Raw genomic sequence first — 15,476 nt, forward strand, 5'->3', positions numbered from 1 at the left:
GTACTTAACAGAACCAGAACTATCAATAAAAGAACTATATAAGAAATTGAAGGAATATGGAGAAGTGTCGGGATACAAGATAAACGTAAATAAAAGTGAAGCAATGCCTATGAATAACGCGGATTTCTCAAAATTTAAGGAGGAATCCCCATTCAGATGGCAAACGCAGGCAATAAGATACCTAGGTGTGCAAATAAACAAAAATCTAGGCCAATTATATAAACTCAATTACAATCCACTAATGAAAAAATTACAGGGCGATTTAGAGCATTGGAAAGAGCTACCACTAACACTGATAGGAAGGATAAAATGTATTAAAATGAACATTTTTCCAAGGATACTATACTTATTTCAGGCATTGCCAATACAACTGACAGAAAAATTCTTCAAAGAGTTAAAGAAAATAATAAGGAAATTTTTATGGAGAGGGGGGAAACCGAGGATAGCACTAGATAAATTAACAGAATGGTATAAACAAGGAGGCTTACAATTGCCAAACTTCAAAAATTATTATAGAGCCGCACAATTAAGGTATCTATCAGATTTTTATCAAACAAGGGAAAAACCAGACTGGACGAGACTAGAATTAGATAAAATAGGGGAAAAGATACCTGAACACATATTATATAAATGGGACGAAAAATTGGTACAACATAGAACTTCTCCAGTATTACACCATCTCCTCAATATATGGAAGAAGATTCATGTAGAAAGAAATAAAATAAATTACCAAATACCAAAACTAATATTGACGCAAAATAAGCTACTCCCTTTTACAATAGACAACCTTGCCTTTAGAAAATGGGAAAAAAAAGGGATTAAAAGAATAGAAAATTGTTTTTCAGGAAGTAGATTCTTATCCTTTGAACAAATGAGAGATAAGTACAATATAACTGGAGATACAGCGCTGGCATATTACCAACTGAGATCCTACTTGAAAGATAAATTAGGAAGCAACTTGAGTTTACCAGAGGGAAGTAACCTTGAATATGTGATTACAGATACAATGTTAATCAAAAGATTTATAAAAAATATGTATATTAAACTGCAAGAAAAGGAGAATGAGGAAACAAATGGTAAAACTAAACAAAAATGGGAACAAGATTTAAATATAAAGATAAAAAAGGAAACATGGGAGAAGTTATGCTCTGGAACGATGAGAAATACAATAAATACGAGGCTGCGTATGATACAATATAATTGGTTACACAGACTATACATTACACCGCAAAAGTTAAATAAATGGGACCCAACAGTATCTGATAGATGTTTTCGATGTAAAAAAGAAAGGGGAACAACAATTCATGCAATCTGGACATGTGAGAGAGTAGAAAAATTTTGGGATGATCTCAATCAGATATTAAATAAAATAACAGAAAACAATATACCAAAGAATCCAGAGATCTTTCTCCTAAGTAACATAAAAAATAAAGAATTTGGAATTGACTTGGAAGATGCACAAAAAAGATTTGTCAAGATAGCCCTAGCCGTTGCAAAAAAATGTATTATGTCAACCTGGAAATTGGAAGATAATTTGAAAATACAACAATGGTATATAGAAATGAATAAATGTATTCCATTAGAAAAAATAACATATAGTTTAAGAAATAATATTGAAATATTCGAACAAGTATGGGAGCCTTACATTAAATACAATAGCGAAAACCTACCGGGAACAAACATTACCTAAGTTGATGGAAGGAGAAGAAAAGAAAAGAATGGACTCAGTAGAATTTCTGGTGTATTTTTGTTGAATGACAACATTGTCTAACTGAATTAATGCAACCTAGATTGTATACCTAAAATGGATGAGAGGGGGGGTGGGGGGGTGGCTTGGGAGGAGGGAGGGGGGAGGGAGAAAAAGTCACTGTAAATGTGTGGAAAAGAAAAAGTGTATATCATGGCTATTGTGATTTATGGTGTGAAAAATAAAAAAGTTTTAAAAAAAACAGTGTCATGTGGACCCAAAATTTTTTCCTTTTCTTTCTTCCTTTCTTCTTTACCACTAGCCCTTCCCCATTTATTTTCTAACTTATTTGGATATTCCACATTACCCTTTTGGAAAGGTCTACTGGGTATAAATCTAACCTTGTGAAACCTCATTTGCTAATTTAGCAGAATGCTGCCATTTCCACCCCTTTTTCATCTAAATAAGCTTTTGTCATAAGGAACACACCTTTTAATTTTTTCAACTAATACCAGCTCCTTCCATCTTTTTATTGCACACCATCGCTCAAAGCACACAACTTTGTCATATGCAAAATCCGTATAAGACTGGTTCACCAATTTTCTCAAATTCTGGAATTTTGTATACAAGCTCCTGAGCTTCTTTTACAGTATCATAATTAGTGGCTTATTGGATGGTAAGGGCCTTCCCTCTAATCACACTCTGTAACACGAGAGACCAATGGTTTCTTGGCCATTTTAAACTCTCAGCAACTTTCTCAAAATGCTGGAAGTATTTATTAATCTCAGCCTCATTAAATGGAGGAACTAACTTCACCTCCCTACTAGAAATAAAACTCTCACAAGAACCAAGAGATCGATCTCCTTCTCTCTTCTTTCTTTCAAACTCCCTTTGTTTTTCTGCTTCATAAATCTATGTTTTTCTAGCTCTAGCTCAGCCTGGTTTTGTTCTCTCCAAAAGTGCCTTTTCCTCTCTGATTCCTCCACCTAATCTACATTTTTCTAACACCATTTCCAGCGCACATAGCTTAAGATTCTTTTGTCTCTCTTGAGCTCAAATTTATGCTTTTCTTGCTCAAGCTGCTGCTGATCAACAGTTTTACTCTCTGGAAATTGTTTTAACTCCTCCTCTCCTAATGACTCCTCTTTTACATAGTGGTCAGCTATAATTCTCTGGATCTCAGTCCTTTTCATCGACTGCTTTACCTGCAAGTTTCCACTTTTCGGCGATAATCACCGACTTACTCTTTTTCGCCCTCTGCAAATCTGCAGAGGTTGGTGATGCCAAAAACTTAGCAATATCTATTGTTGCTGTTTTCTCAACATACAAGCCTTTTAATCGGTTTACAAAAAGAAATGTAACCAAACAAATTGAAAATTAATTGATCAATAGCTCCAATGTTTGTTTGATCCCAGACAATCCCCCAATTTGTTACAACATAGACCAACACCAATAGAAATTCACCAAGACAATGGTCCCTTCAAAACAATCATTGTTATTAATAACATAACAGTTCTTCCATAACTCTAAATTTAATTCTAACTTAACCCCTGTGTGTGTGTGTGTGTGTGTGTGTGTGTGTGTGTGTGTGTGTGTGTGTGTGTGTGTGTGTGTGTGTGTGTGTGTGTGTGTGTGTGTGTGTGTGTGTGTGAGAGAGAGAGAGATCCCAATCCATTACAGCTCAGGAACAATTCTGAAGAGATTATTCAAATTCAAAATTCAATCTTAAACATCCTGTGTTGAAACTTTGAATGTTTATATTGATGTTCAGAAGTATTTTGAGGCAACTAGTCATCAGACTTCTCAAAACTCATGAATTCCTGTTGAGTTGCTTTCAGAGAAATGTTTCTTGATATGAATGATTTCACAATTCCCCTTTCTTGCATATAGGTTACAGACTTGTGATTTCTAGTGTTTTCACAAACCCAGACAAGGATTAAATGAAGTAATCATTAAAAATGGTTATGAACCGCATGCAAGAATAATCATGCTTTCTTTCAGTTAAAAGTGACCATTTACAAAGGCCACAGTAGCACTGCCCTCTCTTGTAAAGAGAGACAGACAGCTGAAGTGATCACCTTCTTCCAAGATCACTTTAATTCTGTGCTCCTCCCTTGACAAGGAGAACGCCAAAGCTGTCCAACTCACAGAATGTCACTGCCTTTTCTGACTTCAGGATCAATCTCATTGATGATACAAAAGCCAGTTCTTTGAAATGTCTTCCATTACATGGCTAGCTTGAGTAATACTAGTTCTTTTTCCAAAGGCATGACTCATGTCAGATGGCCTCACTTCTCTTCAAAATGGTGTCCTGTCCACTCCACTTTATGAAAAAAAAATCAACATATATATGCAATTATAACCTAAAGACTAATAATAACACAAGTCTGTTATAAAGGAGTTCAGAAGGAAGCTAAAAAGCAGAAGCTCAAAATCTTATTTTTCAATTGTTGCCGATGCCATGCACCACTGAGAGCAGCAATAGGAAATTGTGGCAGATGAATACATGGTTGAAGAGTTGATGCAGGGGTTCAGATTTTTGGATTATTGTGATCTCCTTCAGGGAAGGTATGACCTATACATAAATGAAGGGTTGCTCCTGAATGGGAGGGGGTCCTGGTGGGCAGGTTTGCTCGAGGTATTGGGGAGGGGATAATCTAGTTTGGCAGGGGGATGAGAACCAGAATGAGAGGGCAGTGAATAGGGCAGAAGATACACAAGTAGATACCCTGTGTAATGAGATTTTGAGGAAAGATAGGCAATCACTAGGGCAAAATTGCAAGTGAAAAATTAAAGATTTAATTTAGAGTACTTTTGAAACAAAATTAATGGATACAGTGCTGAAGGTCTTGTATTTAAATGCTCACAATATATAAAAAAAATAAGGTTGTTGATCTAGTAGCATAGCTGGAAGTTGGGAGGTGTGACATTGTGAACATCACTGAATCATAGCTGAAAGATGACAACAAATGGGAACTAAACCTCACAAGATAAAGAGCAGGTAGGCCAATCAAGTCTGCCCACCATTCTATCAGAATCCATCTTCCCACTCAGCCCCACTTCCCGGCCTACTCCCTGTACCCTCAATGTCCTGACTAATCAAATACCTGTCAACCTCTGCCTTAAATACACCCAACAACCTCACTTTCACACCCACCTGTGGCAACAAGGTCCACAGACTCACAACCATCTGGCTAAATACATTTTTTCCACATCTCTGTTTTAACCTGAAGTTGTGCCCTCTTCCCCTAGACTCCCCAACCATGGGAAACAACCTTGCCACATCTCCTCTGTCCCAGTCGTTCAGCATTTGAAATGTCTCGTTGAGGTCCACCCTCATCCTTTTGTGCTCTAACGAGTGCAGTCCAAGAGCTGACCGTCATTCCTCATATGCTAACCCTTTCATTCCATCATTCTAGTAAATCTTCTCTGCACCCTCTCCCATTCCAGCACACATTCTCAAAACAGTACACAGTACTCCAAGTGAGACTTCACCAGTATCCATGGATATATAGTATATTGGAAGGACAGGAAGGCAGGCAGAGGGGGCGGGATGGTTCTGCTGGTTTAAAATGGTGTGAAATCTTTGGAGAGGAGACATTGAATCAAAAGGTACAGGATCCATGTTGGTAAAATTAAGTAAAAAGACTGATGCAAGTTGTATACAGCCCTCCAAACTATCCAATACGTGGCATTAAAAATTACAGAGCGAGAGAGAGAAGCCATGCATAAAGGGCAGTATTACAATAGTAATTGGGGATTTCAATGTGCAAGTTGATTGGCAAAACCAGATTGGTTCTGGATCCCAATAGAAGGAATTTATCGAATGCCTTCACGATAGCTTCCTAGGACAGTTTGTGACTGAGCTGACCAGGCAATTCTGGATTGGGTGCTGTGCAATGAACAGGAGTTGATAAGGGAGCTGAAGGTAAAGGAACCTTTAGAAGGCAGTGATCATAATCTGATAGAATTTGCCCTGCAGTTTGAGAGAGATAATTTAAATTCAGATGTGTCAAGATACCGATGAAATAAAAGGGACTGTGAGAAACAGAAGTACCTTCACAGATTTCTCTCGAGACAAAAATTGAGAACAAAGAACATTTATTGTACAACAGTGCAAAGTTGGGAGCTTCCCCAACATATACTGGGGCTCACCCAACTTTTATGCAGTTCATTTCAGTGTAGAGGTACCCTCCCCCCCTTAACATTCTTCTGCCTCCTGGATTGGTTTGGGATTTGGTAATTCTGTCTGCCTACATGCAGTTTCTGTAAACTTGAAAGACCAGTGGGGTATCCTGTCTGGGTCCCATCATGTCATTATCCTTATTCATGAATCTGCCTTTGTCCTTAATCACACATCTCAACCCCCCAGGACTTACTAATTCTATATGCAAAATTTGCTAATTCTTTCTATTATACTTGCATAACCCTTCCTCACACTCTTATCGGAATTCATCCCTACTCAGCACTTACTTAACTTCCTCTAGTCTATTATTCTTTTATTTCATTCATACTAACTTTACTTCCTATATTCTATTATCTCTCACAGGACTAAGACTGTTCCCCTCAAGAGTCTACAAACCCTAGTGGCTGGTCCCAGCAGAGGCACTTGCAGCTGAAGGATTTTACTTACTGTGACAGAATGGTGTTACTAATCTTTAGTTATTATATATATTTCTTTGTGGGCTGGAAAAGAGAGGAATTGGCCGAGGTTGATGGGAAAGGCTCACTAGCACAGCAGGGCAGCTGTATATTGTGAAAAAATAAATGTTTCGATGGAAAAATGACACAACTGACAAGATAAATCAAAAGAAAAGAGATACAAGAAAGATAAATTAGTGGGAAAGGACTGAGAAGCTTTTAAATCCTTACAGAAGGCCACTAAGAAGGTCATCAGGAAGGACAAGATGAATGTTGAAAGGAAGCTATCAAATATCAAAAGAATACTAAAAGTATAGTACAACTCCAATTATCTGAATTGGTCGGGACTGGGCCTATTTTGGATGTTTTTTTTCAGGAGAACTTGACATTATTTAAAAACAGCTCAGTAGCAACAGCAAACCACTTGTAATTGTGTTTAAACAACAACAAACAATAAGGGAAGGCTTTTTAAGCTTTAAAATAATGTTTCATTTTCACCAAAAAAATTGCTGCCCACCCACCGCCGATCACCGAAATGAAACCACCGAGGCCCTGCTCGTGCTGGGAGCCCAAGGTTCCTGCTCCCGCCCGAGAGCTTGAGGTCTCCCTGCCACCAAGAGCTGGAGGTCCGCTGCTGCCGGGAGCCTGACATCCCCCGTCAGTTCAGCTCTGATAAAATTTTCAGATAAATGAGGATTATCAATTTGTTTTGGATATCTTATTTATCCAAATTTTTTTTTTAATTTTGGATAAATGAGGATTTCAGAGAATCAGATTTTGGATAATTGGAGTTTTACCATAAAAGAGTTTTAAAATGTTATAAAAAGAGCCAAGGATAGATATAGAACTGATAGAAAATGGTCCTGGAGAAATTTTAATGGGAGACAAGGAGATGGCAGAGGACCTCAATGAGTATTTTGCATCAATCTTCACTGAGGAAGACATAAGCAGAGTACTGGACCTTTAAGAAAGTCAGGGAAAAGAGGTGAGTGCAGCCTCAATCACTGGAGAGAAGTTCATTGGAAGTTCAATGGTCTAAGGGTGGACAAATCTCCTGGACCAGATGGAATTCGCCCTTGGGTTCTGAAAGAAATTGCTATAAGTGATAGTGGAGGTATTGGTAACGATCTTCCAAGAATCAATAGGTTCTGGCATGGTTCTAGAGGACTAAAATTGTACAGGTCACTCTGCTATTTAAAATGGGAGCAAGGTGGCAAAAAGGAAATTATAGACCTATTGGCCTAACTTTAGTTGTTGGGAAGTTGTTGGGAGTCCATTATTAAGAATGAGGTCAAGGAGATGCATGACAAGGAAGACCAAAAGTCCACATGGTTTCCTTAAGGGATAATCTTGCCTGACAGCAACAGCTGGCGATTCCCATTGCAGCAATGTGTTATCTGCAGACAAGGTCGTTTGCGTTGGCAATAACAGGGTGTTCTTATCTCTGTAAGTCACTTATCTTAAGCAACATACACATTATTCTTTGGCCCATACTGTGGGTGCCAGCCTGACCTCCTTCATTTATATCCTTTCAGTCACTATAACACATTCCAGAAATAGTTAAAATGTTTTCACCCAAATCATTAACCCCTTCCTATACATATTCTTTCACAGTAAGGCAGGCAGAGGGTTGCCATTATTTTTGCCCAGCACCCCTCAGTTTGGGAGAAAGAAGCAAATGAGAGTGCCTTCAGAACTACTGAGCATATGGATTTGCCTCCAGTGCTCACGTCATCTCTGCAGCCGCATAGACTCCTGTTCAATTCATTTAGCAACCCAGGTGCAAACCTCTGATACAAGAAGAAGCTTTCAGGACCTGAGACCTTCTTTCCCTCAGCACATTCTCAAACCCCAGCTCCAATATGGCTCTCATGAGCCAATCTCCAGCAGCCCGCGCAGGTCCCTCACTCTTTGAACTCCTCATGCTGTGGTCACCATCTTGTAGGGTTGTCTCCTCTACTTCTCCTTCTTCTCCCTGTTACTGGTGCTCTGCACCATCTGGTGTTCCCCTCAGAGTCTGCAAACCCTGGTGGCTGGTCCCAGCAGAGGCACCACCATTTTGGGTTTAGAACTTGCAGCTGAAGGATTTTACTTACTGTGACAGAATGGTGTTACTAATCTTTAGTTATTATATATATTTCTTTGTGGGCTGGAAAAAACAGGGGCACAATTACACAAATATCGGAGACTATTTGTCTGCAAGTTCATTGTTCAGTGTAAGCTGAAAACCATAAAAATTGGAATTGAATGGTTCATTGAAAACTAAAGTCACTGATGTTTGCTAAACAAGGACATTTGGTCAAACAGATGACTCTGCTTGTTTACCTATGTTTTTAGAATGGAAACTCAAACATTGTGGTTCAAACAAAGCCGGTTTTTGCTTCTGCCTTCCTCAATCAACTCGCTTCTGCCTTCCTCAATCAACTCGTATATGCTTTTGGAAGAGAAGAAACTTCAAAGACAGCAGTGATGTCATGTGACTTTGTCATTCCTAAAAAGCTGTATTTTAATATTGCACCAAGATTCATCTGGAGTCAGATATGCAATAGCCTCTGGTGTTACCACCCCAAAACCTAGCAGCAATAGACATTCACCAAGACAAGTGGCCTTCAAAACAAAAGTTATTTTTAATCAACATTAAGCATAAAAATAGAATCAAACTTTAACTTAACTCTATTCTTATACTAACCCAAATTTCCCCCTTCTAATTTTAAGCGCATATGTATGTAATGTGTGTGTAAATTCAAGAAAAGTTCTTTGGTTCACAGTTCAATCTCACTTCTCCTTCTTCCAAGTTCTCTGGTTGCAGGCACAGAATTTAACATGTATAAAGTTCACCAGGCTTGGCACTTGAAAGGTAAATGTTTACTGCTCAGGAAGGTTTTTGTAGGGTTTGCAGAGAGAGATATTTGTTGCTCCAGGATTTCCACAACTGAGGTACCACCACTAGTCACCTCAGGGTCTCGCTGATGAAACTTGCCCCATCAGAGTCTTCTAGATGGTAACCTCTTTCTTCAAGCTACCACAGAGTCCCATTCCCTCCTCTATTTCAAGAGAAACACCAGACAGGTAGCACTTCCAGCCATCTACTGCTCTGGAACTTGCTTTCATCAGTTTCAAACAGTTTTCCCTGGATTGCACTTTTCAGTTACTTGTCAGTGTCCCACACACTGACTGACTGAGTTGTTAACACTCTGTTTTCCAACTGAAACTCCCAAGAGAGCATGTGACTCATGTCTTGCAAAACCCCCACCTTCCGGAGCAAAACAACAGGAGTTCTTTCTTCTGCTCCTATCTGGAAAATCCCCAGGAGTGGCCTTTCTATGAGACAGCATGACTCCAGCAAGACAATGGTCAAGCATTTTATAACATCTGCTTGTGAAAGGTGCTTACATTCTCCAGAATCTTGCAATGTGAATTCTTCAGTCTTTCAAATAAGATCTGTTTTAAAATGTATGTATGTATGTGACCAATTCTAAAATCTTATAAATTCTCCCCAAATATTAATATTGTTACACTGGTCAGGGAGGTACTGATTTGTTATATTCTCTTTGTCAAGGGAAGAACACAGAATTGCAAAGCTTTGAAAAGGGTGGCCACTTTGCTGCTTCTCTTGGTCAAATGCTGTGCTAGCATTTCATATCACCTCTTGTGACTGACCCAATTCTAGGGAAAAGAAACCACGATCATTCTGTAACCCTTGTAAATGGTTACTTTGTCTGACTCAAAAATGAGTCTGTGAAGTCAATGTGGAAGAAAACAAGTTCTGAACCCCACACCCCCCATGCAAGAGAGGTAAATCATTCCATGAAGAAACAATTCTCTGGAAAAAAAAATCAAAAAGACTTGTGGGTTTTGAGAAGTCTGAGGCCTCGCACCTACTCCCTAATTACTTCTGAACAACAATTTAAAGAATCTGAGTTTCAACACAAAATTGACTGAACTTTAAACATTAATTCTTTTTCCTACACTAAACTGTAGTGGTTTTGGGACCTGCACCCTGCGCATGGCGAGGTTAATTAAGAAGTTATGTTATTTCATAGTTAGTAATAAAAAAAGATACTGTTGTCTTGGTGAATTTCTATTGTTGCCGGTCTGGTACAGAACTTACAGGTTCCCTGCGCAGAGCTGCCCCGTTGAGAGGGGGCGGTTGTACCCTTCGGAGCACCGCCCTGTCTCCGCTCTCCAAGGTCAGCACTCGCGGTAGCAGTGCCATTACAGCAGCTCGGCCAAAGTGCCCCAAGACTTCCTTACTGCTAAACTCAATCCCTCCCTTAAAATAAAGGCGTACCATTTGCTTGGTCCATGGTACAAGAAGCACCAAGGAGAACAGATGAGGGCAGGCAGGCAGGCAGGCAGGCAGGGAGGGAGAGAGAGAAGCTTCAGCTGACTGGAAAGGTGGAGTCTAAATCCTTTGGAGAGACCCTCAAATTTACAATGAATCCGTTCAATAAATACCTGCCAAACGGTACAGGAAAACACAATGGCTTCTGTATTCCCGCTCTCCTTGGATTTTCAACCAGGTGTTGCGAGAGCTTTTCCCCTCCAGCCACTAAATGTTCAATTGCCGCCCAATTTCGACGTTTTGAAGGGTGCGAGTCCCCGGGGAAAGCAGCCTTAGAGAGTGCGCGGGGGTTCGAACCGGGGCTGCGCTCACCCTCGGGTGTCCGTCATGCTGCTGGAATTGTACTTCATGCGGTCGCCGGGGCTCCTCGGGTGGGGGCCGCGCCAGAGAAAGTCCGCAGAGCATGCAACATCAGCCGGGCTTCTCCCGCACTGGAGCCCGAGGTGACCTGCTGGACTGCTCGCGGAAGAACCCTTCCTCGCGGTGACAAAAGACAATTGCAGCGAGCTTCCCTCCTCCAGTTCCTCCTCCCTCACTGTCCCCCCTAACAAGAGCGGGATCATTCAGCCAGCGTGTCCACGGCGATCGGCATTTGATGTTGGTGGGACCTCTCTTCGCTTTTGGATCCCCGCCGAGGAGCAAGGCTGGGTCGGGGCGCTGATGGACCTCGAGCACCCAGCGTTCCAATGGCAGCCTCCTGCCCCGGCGAGGCAGCCTCCTGCCCCGGCGAGGCAGCCTCCTGCCCCGGCGAGGCAGCCTCCTGCCCCGGCGAGGCAGCCTCCTGCCCCGGCGAGGCAGCCTCCTGCCCCGGCGAGGCAGCCTCCTGCCCCGGCGAGGCAGCCTCCTGCCCCGGCGAGGCAGCCTCCTGCCCCGGCGAGGCAGCCTCCTGCCCCGGCGAGGCAGCCTCCTGCCCCGGCGAGGCAGCCTCCTGCCCCGGCGAGGCAGCCTCCTGCCCCGGCGAGGCAGCCTCCTGCCCCGGCGAGGCAGCCTCCTGCCCCGGCGAGGCAGCCTCCTGCCCCGGCGAGGCAGCCTCCTGCCCCGGCGAGGCAGCCTCCTGCCCCGGCGAGGCAGCCCGTGAAACCAGGAGCTCGGCGCCCGAACCCCAGGCGGTCCAGATTTGTCAGGGTTCAGGTGCATTCGTTGTGCCTTTGGAAAAATTTCGCAACGACATGATCCGGAAATATAAACGTTACAAGGTTTCTCGTTCTTACCTCTACATCCCGTTAGAACTGTACTCATTTTCACGCTCTCCAACACAGCCGGGACTCCAGGCGTCGAGTTCTGATCAGAGGCCTCTTGTGCCTGGGCAACACTCCACGTTGTCGTACAGACAGAACACGATCACCCCTCCGCAGTCAAAATAAACTGTCCGCACTTGTCAACATCCAGTCAACTCAATTAACCATTTCTGCCATCTGCAGATTTCCAAGCGGAAGAAAAACAACGTTCATAAAAGTTTAATTGTACGGATTTGGATTAGAGGGGAAAAAAACCCACAAGTTAAAAAAAACACCAATGACAGTTAATAATCACCCCCAAAAAACTGAATATTGTGAACAATGTAAGAATGAAGATCAAAGTTTACTATAGACTGCAGACATTTTTCCCCCTCCCCTCCTCTCCTCTCACAGAGGTCTTCACCGACGTTCCTCGATCCCTTGAGTAAGTGGGCTCAGTGCTCACAGTGACCCCCCGCCCTGGGTCCTAAGCTCCCCAAAATCACCTTGGAGTTGATTTCAAAATAGACTTTATTCGCAATAATACATGCAGTGCAAAGTCTTTTCCATATTCGTCCCATTATTTTTTTTTTAAAAACGTAGACATACAGAATGGCAACAGGCCCATACCGCTCAATTTACACCCCATTTATCTCCCCTCCACCCGCGTAGGTTTTGAAGAGTGGAAGGAAACCAGAGCTCCCAGCAAGAAAACAGGCAGACAAAGGGAGAACGTACAAACCCCTTCCAGGCAGCGCGGGACTCGAACCCCGGCGTGGTCCTGATTGCTGGCTCTGTAAAGGGTGGCGCTAATCGCTATCCCACCTATGCACAAAGGAAAATGGCAACACCTTTTAACATTCATCCTGTTATATTCATCTGTGGTGAGAAGCCGCAAAAGCTGGATCTCACATAAGTCAAGGTTAATTTGCTTTTGTCCAACAGAATGAACAGCAGGAGAGGGAATCTCAGGCTTGGATGTGACAGTAAATCTGAAATTTGACCACAGGCTTGTTCACATCAATGGCATTGAAGTGGAGAGAGTAGACAGCTTCAAGTTCTTGCGAATAAACATTTCCAATGACCTGACCTGGACCAACCATGTTAGAAAGCATGTCAAGAAAGCACACCAAGGGTGAAGGAACTTGGGCATGTCCCCCATGACCCTCAACATTTTCCACAGTTGAATCACAGTATGGCAGGGGAGCTGCTCTGCTCAAGATTGGAAAAATCTGCAGAAAGTGGTGAATGTAGCTCAGAACATCACACAAACTTTCCTCTCCTCCATGCAGTCTCCTATATCTCCTGCTGCCTAGGAAAGGGACCAATCTACTAAAGGCCAAATCAGACCCATCGGAGAGGAGGCTAAAGAGTGTGAATTCATGGACCAATAGGCTTTAAATTTTTTAATTAAAATTTATTTAGATATACAGCATGGTGACAGGCCCGTCTGGCCCACAAGCCCATGCTGCCCAATTACACTCAACTAACCTACAACCCCTGTACGTTTTGAAGGGTGGGAGGAAACCGGAGCACCCGGAGGAAACCCATGCAGACATGAGGACAAACAGCATCAGATTTGAACCCAGGTTGCTGGCACTATAAATGCAATCCCACTACGCTAACCATGAGTCATCAGAATCCTGAATGAATCCCAGCTGTCATGCTCCCCTTGTTTTGCACTAATTGATCTTTTTTTTTCCATTGTGTTCATGCTCTTCTACTTTACATGGCTGTATACTGTATGTGTTAGAGTTAATCTGTTATCTGCTCATGAAAGAATCCTTCACACTATACCAGGTCTAACATAGCAAATAAATTTAATAGAAAAGAGAAACACGAGGCTTAATATCCACATCAACATGACACCATACATTTTTGGAAGTTGTTGAGGGCATGCACCTATAGAAATTGTTCAATATGCAAGATTCAATCTATTGTTATGTCATAAAAAATGTCATATTATATGAAATTGTTTTTGTCTGCTGTAAGGCAGACAGATTCACCATCGGCAGAAATTGCCTGAAGTGCCTCTTACAGTCAGAGAAAGAGAAGCAAAAGAGAGTCTTTCCCCCCCCCCCCCCCACCCCCAGAGTCACTGAACATCCGTAGATTCACCTCCAGCGCTCTCGCAGCCTCCACAGCCACACAGAGTCTACTCCAAACTGTTGGAAACCCAAGCTCCAGATCCGAACCTCCGACACAATTATGAACCCTTCAGCACCCTCAGCACCCAGGTTCCACTACCTGGTACCCCTTCAGCCAGTCTCAAGCCAGTCTCCAGCAGTCTCTTACTGGTGTACATCCCTTGACCGTAGTCACCAGCAGCCCACAGCCTGCAAGGATTCCTGGGGGACATGCCAAAGGTCCTTCATCTTCTAATGAAGTAGAGTCATTGGTGTGCTTTCTTGACAGTGTTGTTAACATGGTTGGTCCAGGTCAGGTCCTTGGAAATTTTTTTTCTCAAGAATTTGAAGTTGTCTGCTCTCTCCACTTCAGTGCCATTGGTGTGGTCTCTGTTGAAATGTGGTCTCTATGGAATATGGAATATCATTAACCTAAGATAAAGGTTCTGTTTCTTTCACCATGAATACTCCCTGACAAAATGAGTATTTTTTAGAGCCACAAAGAGAACTTACAGATTCCCCTCCAACACACATTAGGTTGGAGAAACTCAGCAGGTCACACATCATCCATAGGAAATAAAACAGAATCGATGTGTTGAGCCTGGGCACTTTGTCAGAAATCAACAACCGCCAACAGAAAGCAGAGATGAAGATTTGTGTGTCAGTGGGATCCCATTGTAGGTGGCGGAAATTGCAGATAAATTATTATTGATAGATTCCCATACACAAGTTAAAGGATGTATTTTGCCATCAGGTTGATAGAATGGGGTGAGTGTTTAATGTTGTACCTAATTTTCTCCAAATGTAAATAGGATATAGCATCATGTAACCACTGGGCATGAGAGGGTGGAGAGTAGTCTTTCCATTTCATTAAAATTGCTCATCTAGCTATCAATAGGGTAAAAGCTAAAATTCTCACTTGGGTTGGTCAAGACAAAAGGTTCTATTATTGTCATGCAATACTACATTTAGAATGTAACATATATAAAATTCTTTAACATTGTCTACCATAAGGAAAGTCAGAGAGTCACCACTTTGTTCACTGCCCCTCATAGAAATGAGGCCAGTAAGGAACAAACTCATAACCCATGGTTTACAAGACCAGTGCTCTAACCACTGAGCTAACAGTGCTCATCTGGAGAAAAACCAAACAAAGCAATGAAAGGGCCTGGTTTAATTTGATCTTTAGAATCATTGATAAAATTTGAAAAATATCTTTCCAAAACTTTTTCTAAATTAAGGGACTCCCAGAACATATGAATTAATGTAGCTTCAAAGATTTTACATTTATCGCAAAGTGGATCTACATCTGCATAAAAACAAGATAATTTGGCTTTGGACATATGTATCCTATGGACCACCTTCAATTGTAATAAATAATGTTGTGCACAAAATGAGGTGTCATTAATCAAATTAAGAGTGAAAAACCAGTCTTGGTCTGAAAATGATATATTCAAATC

The 15,476-nt window shown here is 41.8% G+C and overlaps 1 protein-coding gene across 3 annotated transcripts in view; it reads right to left on the reverse strand.

The window, feature by feature from the left end:
- Window positions 1-12,649, reverse strand: part of LOC138745818 (uncharacterized) — a 52,769-nt gene extending 40,120 nt beyond the window's left edge. For 2 of the 3 annotated variants that reach the window (XM_069903149.1, XM_069903151.1), the window contains exons 1-2: window positions 12,629-12,649; window positions 11,885-12,088 (exon numbers count right to left, since the gene is read on the reverse strand). The gene's annotated coding sequence lies outside the window, so the exon portion shown is untranslated. Of the gene's footprint in view, window positions 1-10,786; window positions 11,124-11,884; window positions 12,089-12,628 lie in introns of those variants that run through there. The other variant, XM_069903152.1, reaches the window with a different exon arrangement.
- Between the last annotated feature and the right edge of the window lie 2,827 nt (window positions 12,650-15,476).

This window comes from Narcine bancroftii, chromosome 11 (assembly GCF_036971445.1).
Source record: "Narcine bancroftii isolate sNarBan1 chromosome 11, sNarBan1.hap1, whole genome shotgun sequence".
Classification (NCBI taxonomy): domain Eukaryota; kingdom Metazoa; phylum Chordata; class Chondrichthyes; order Torpediniformes; family Narcinidae; genus Narcine; species Narcine bancroftii.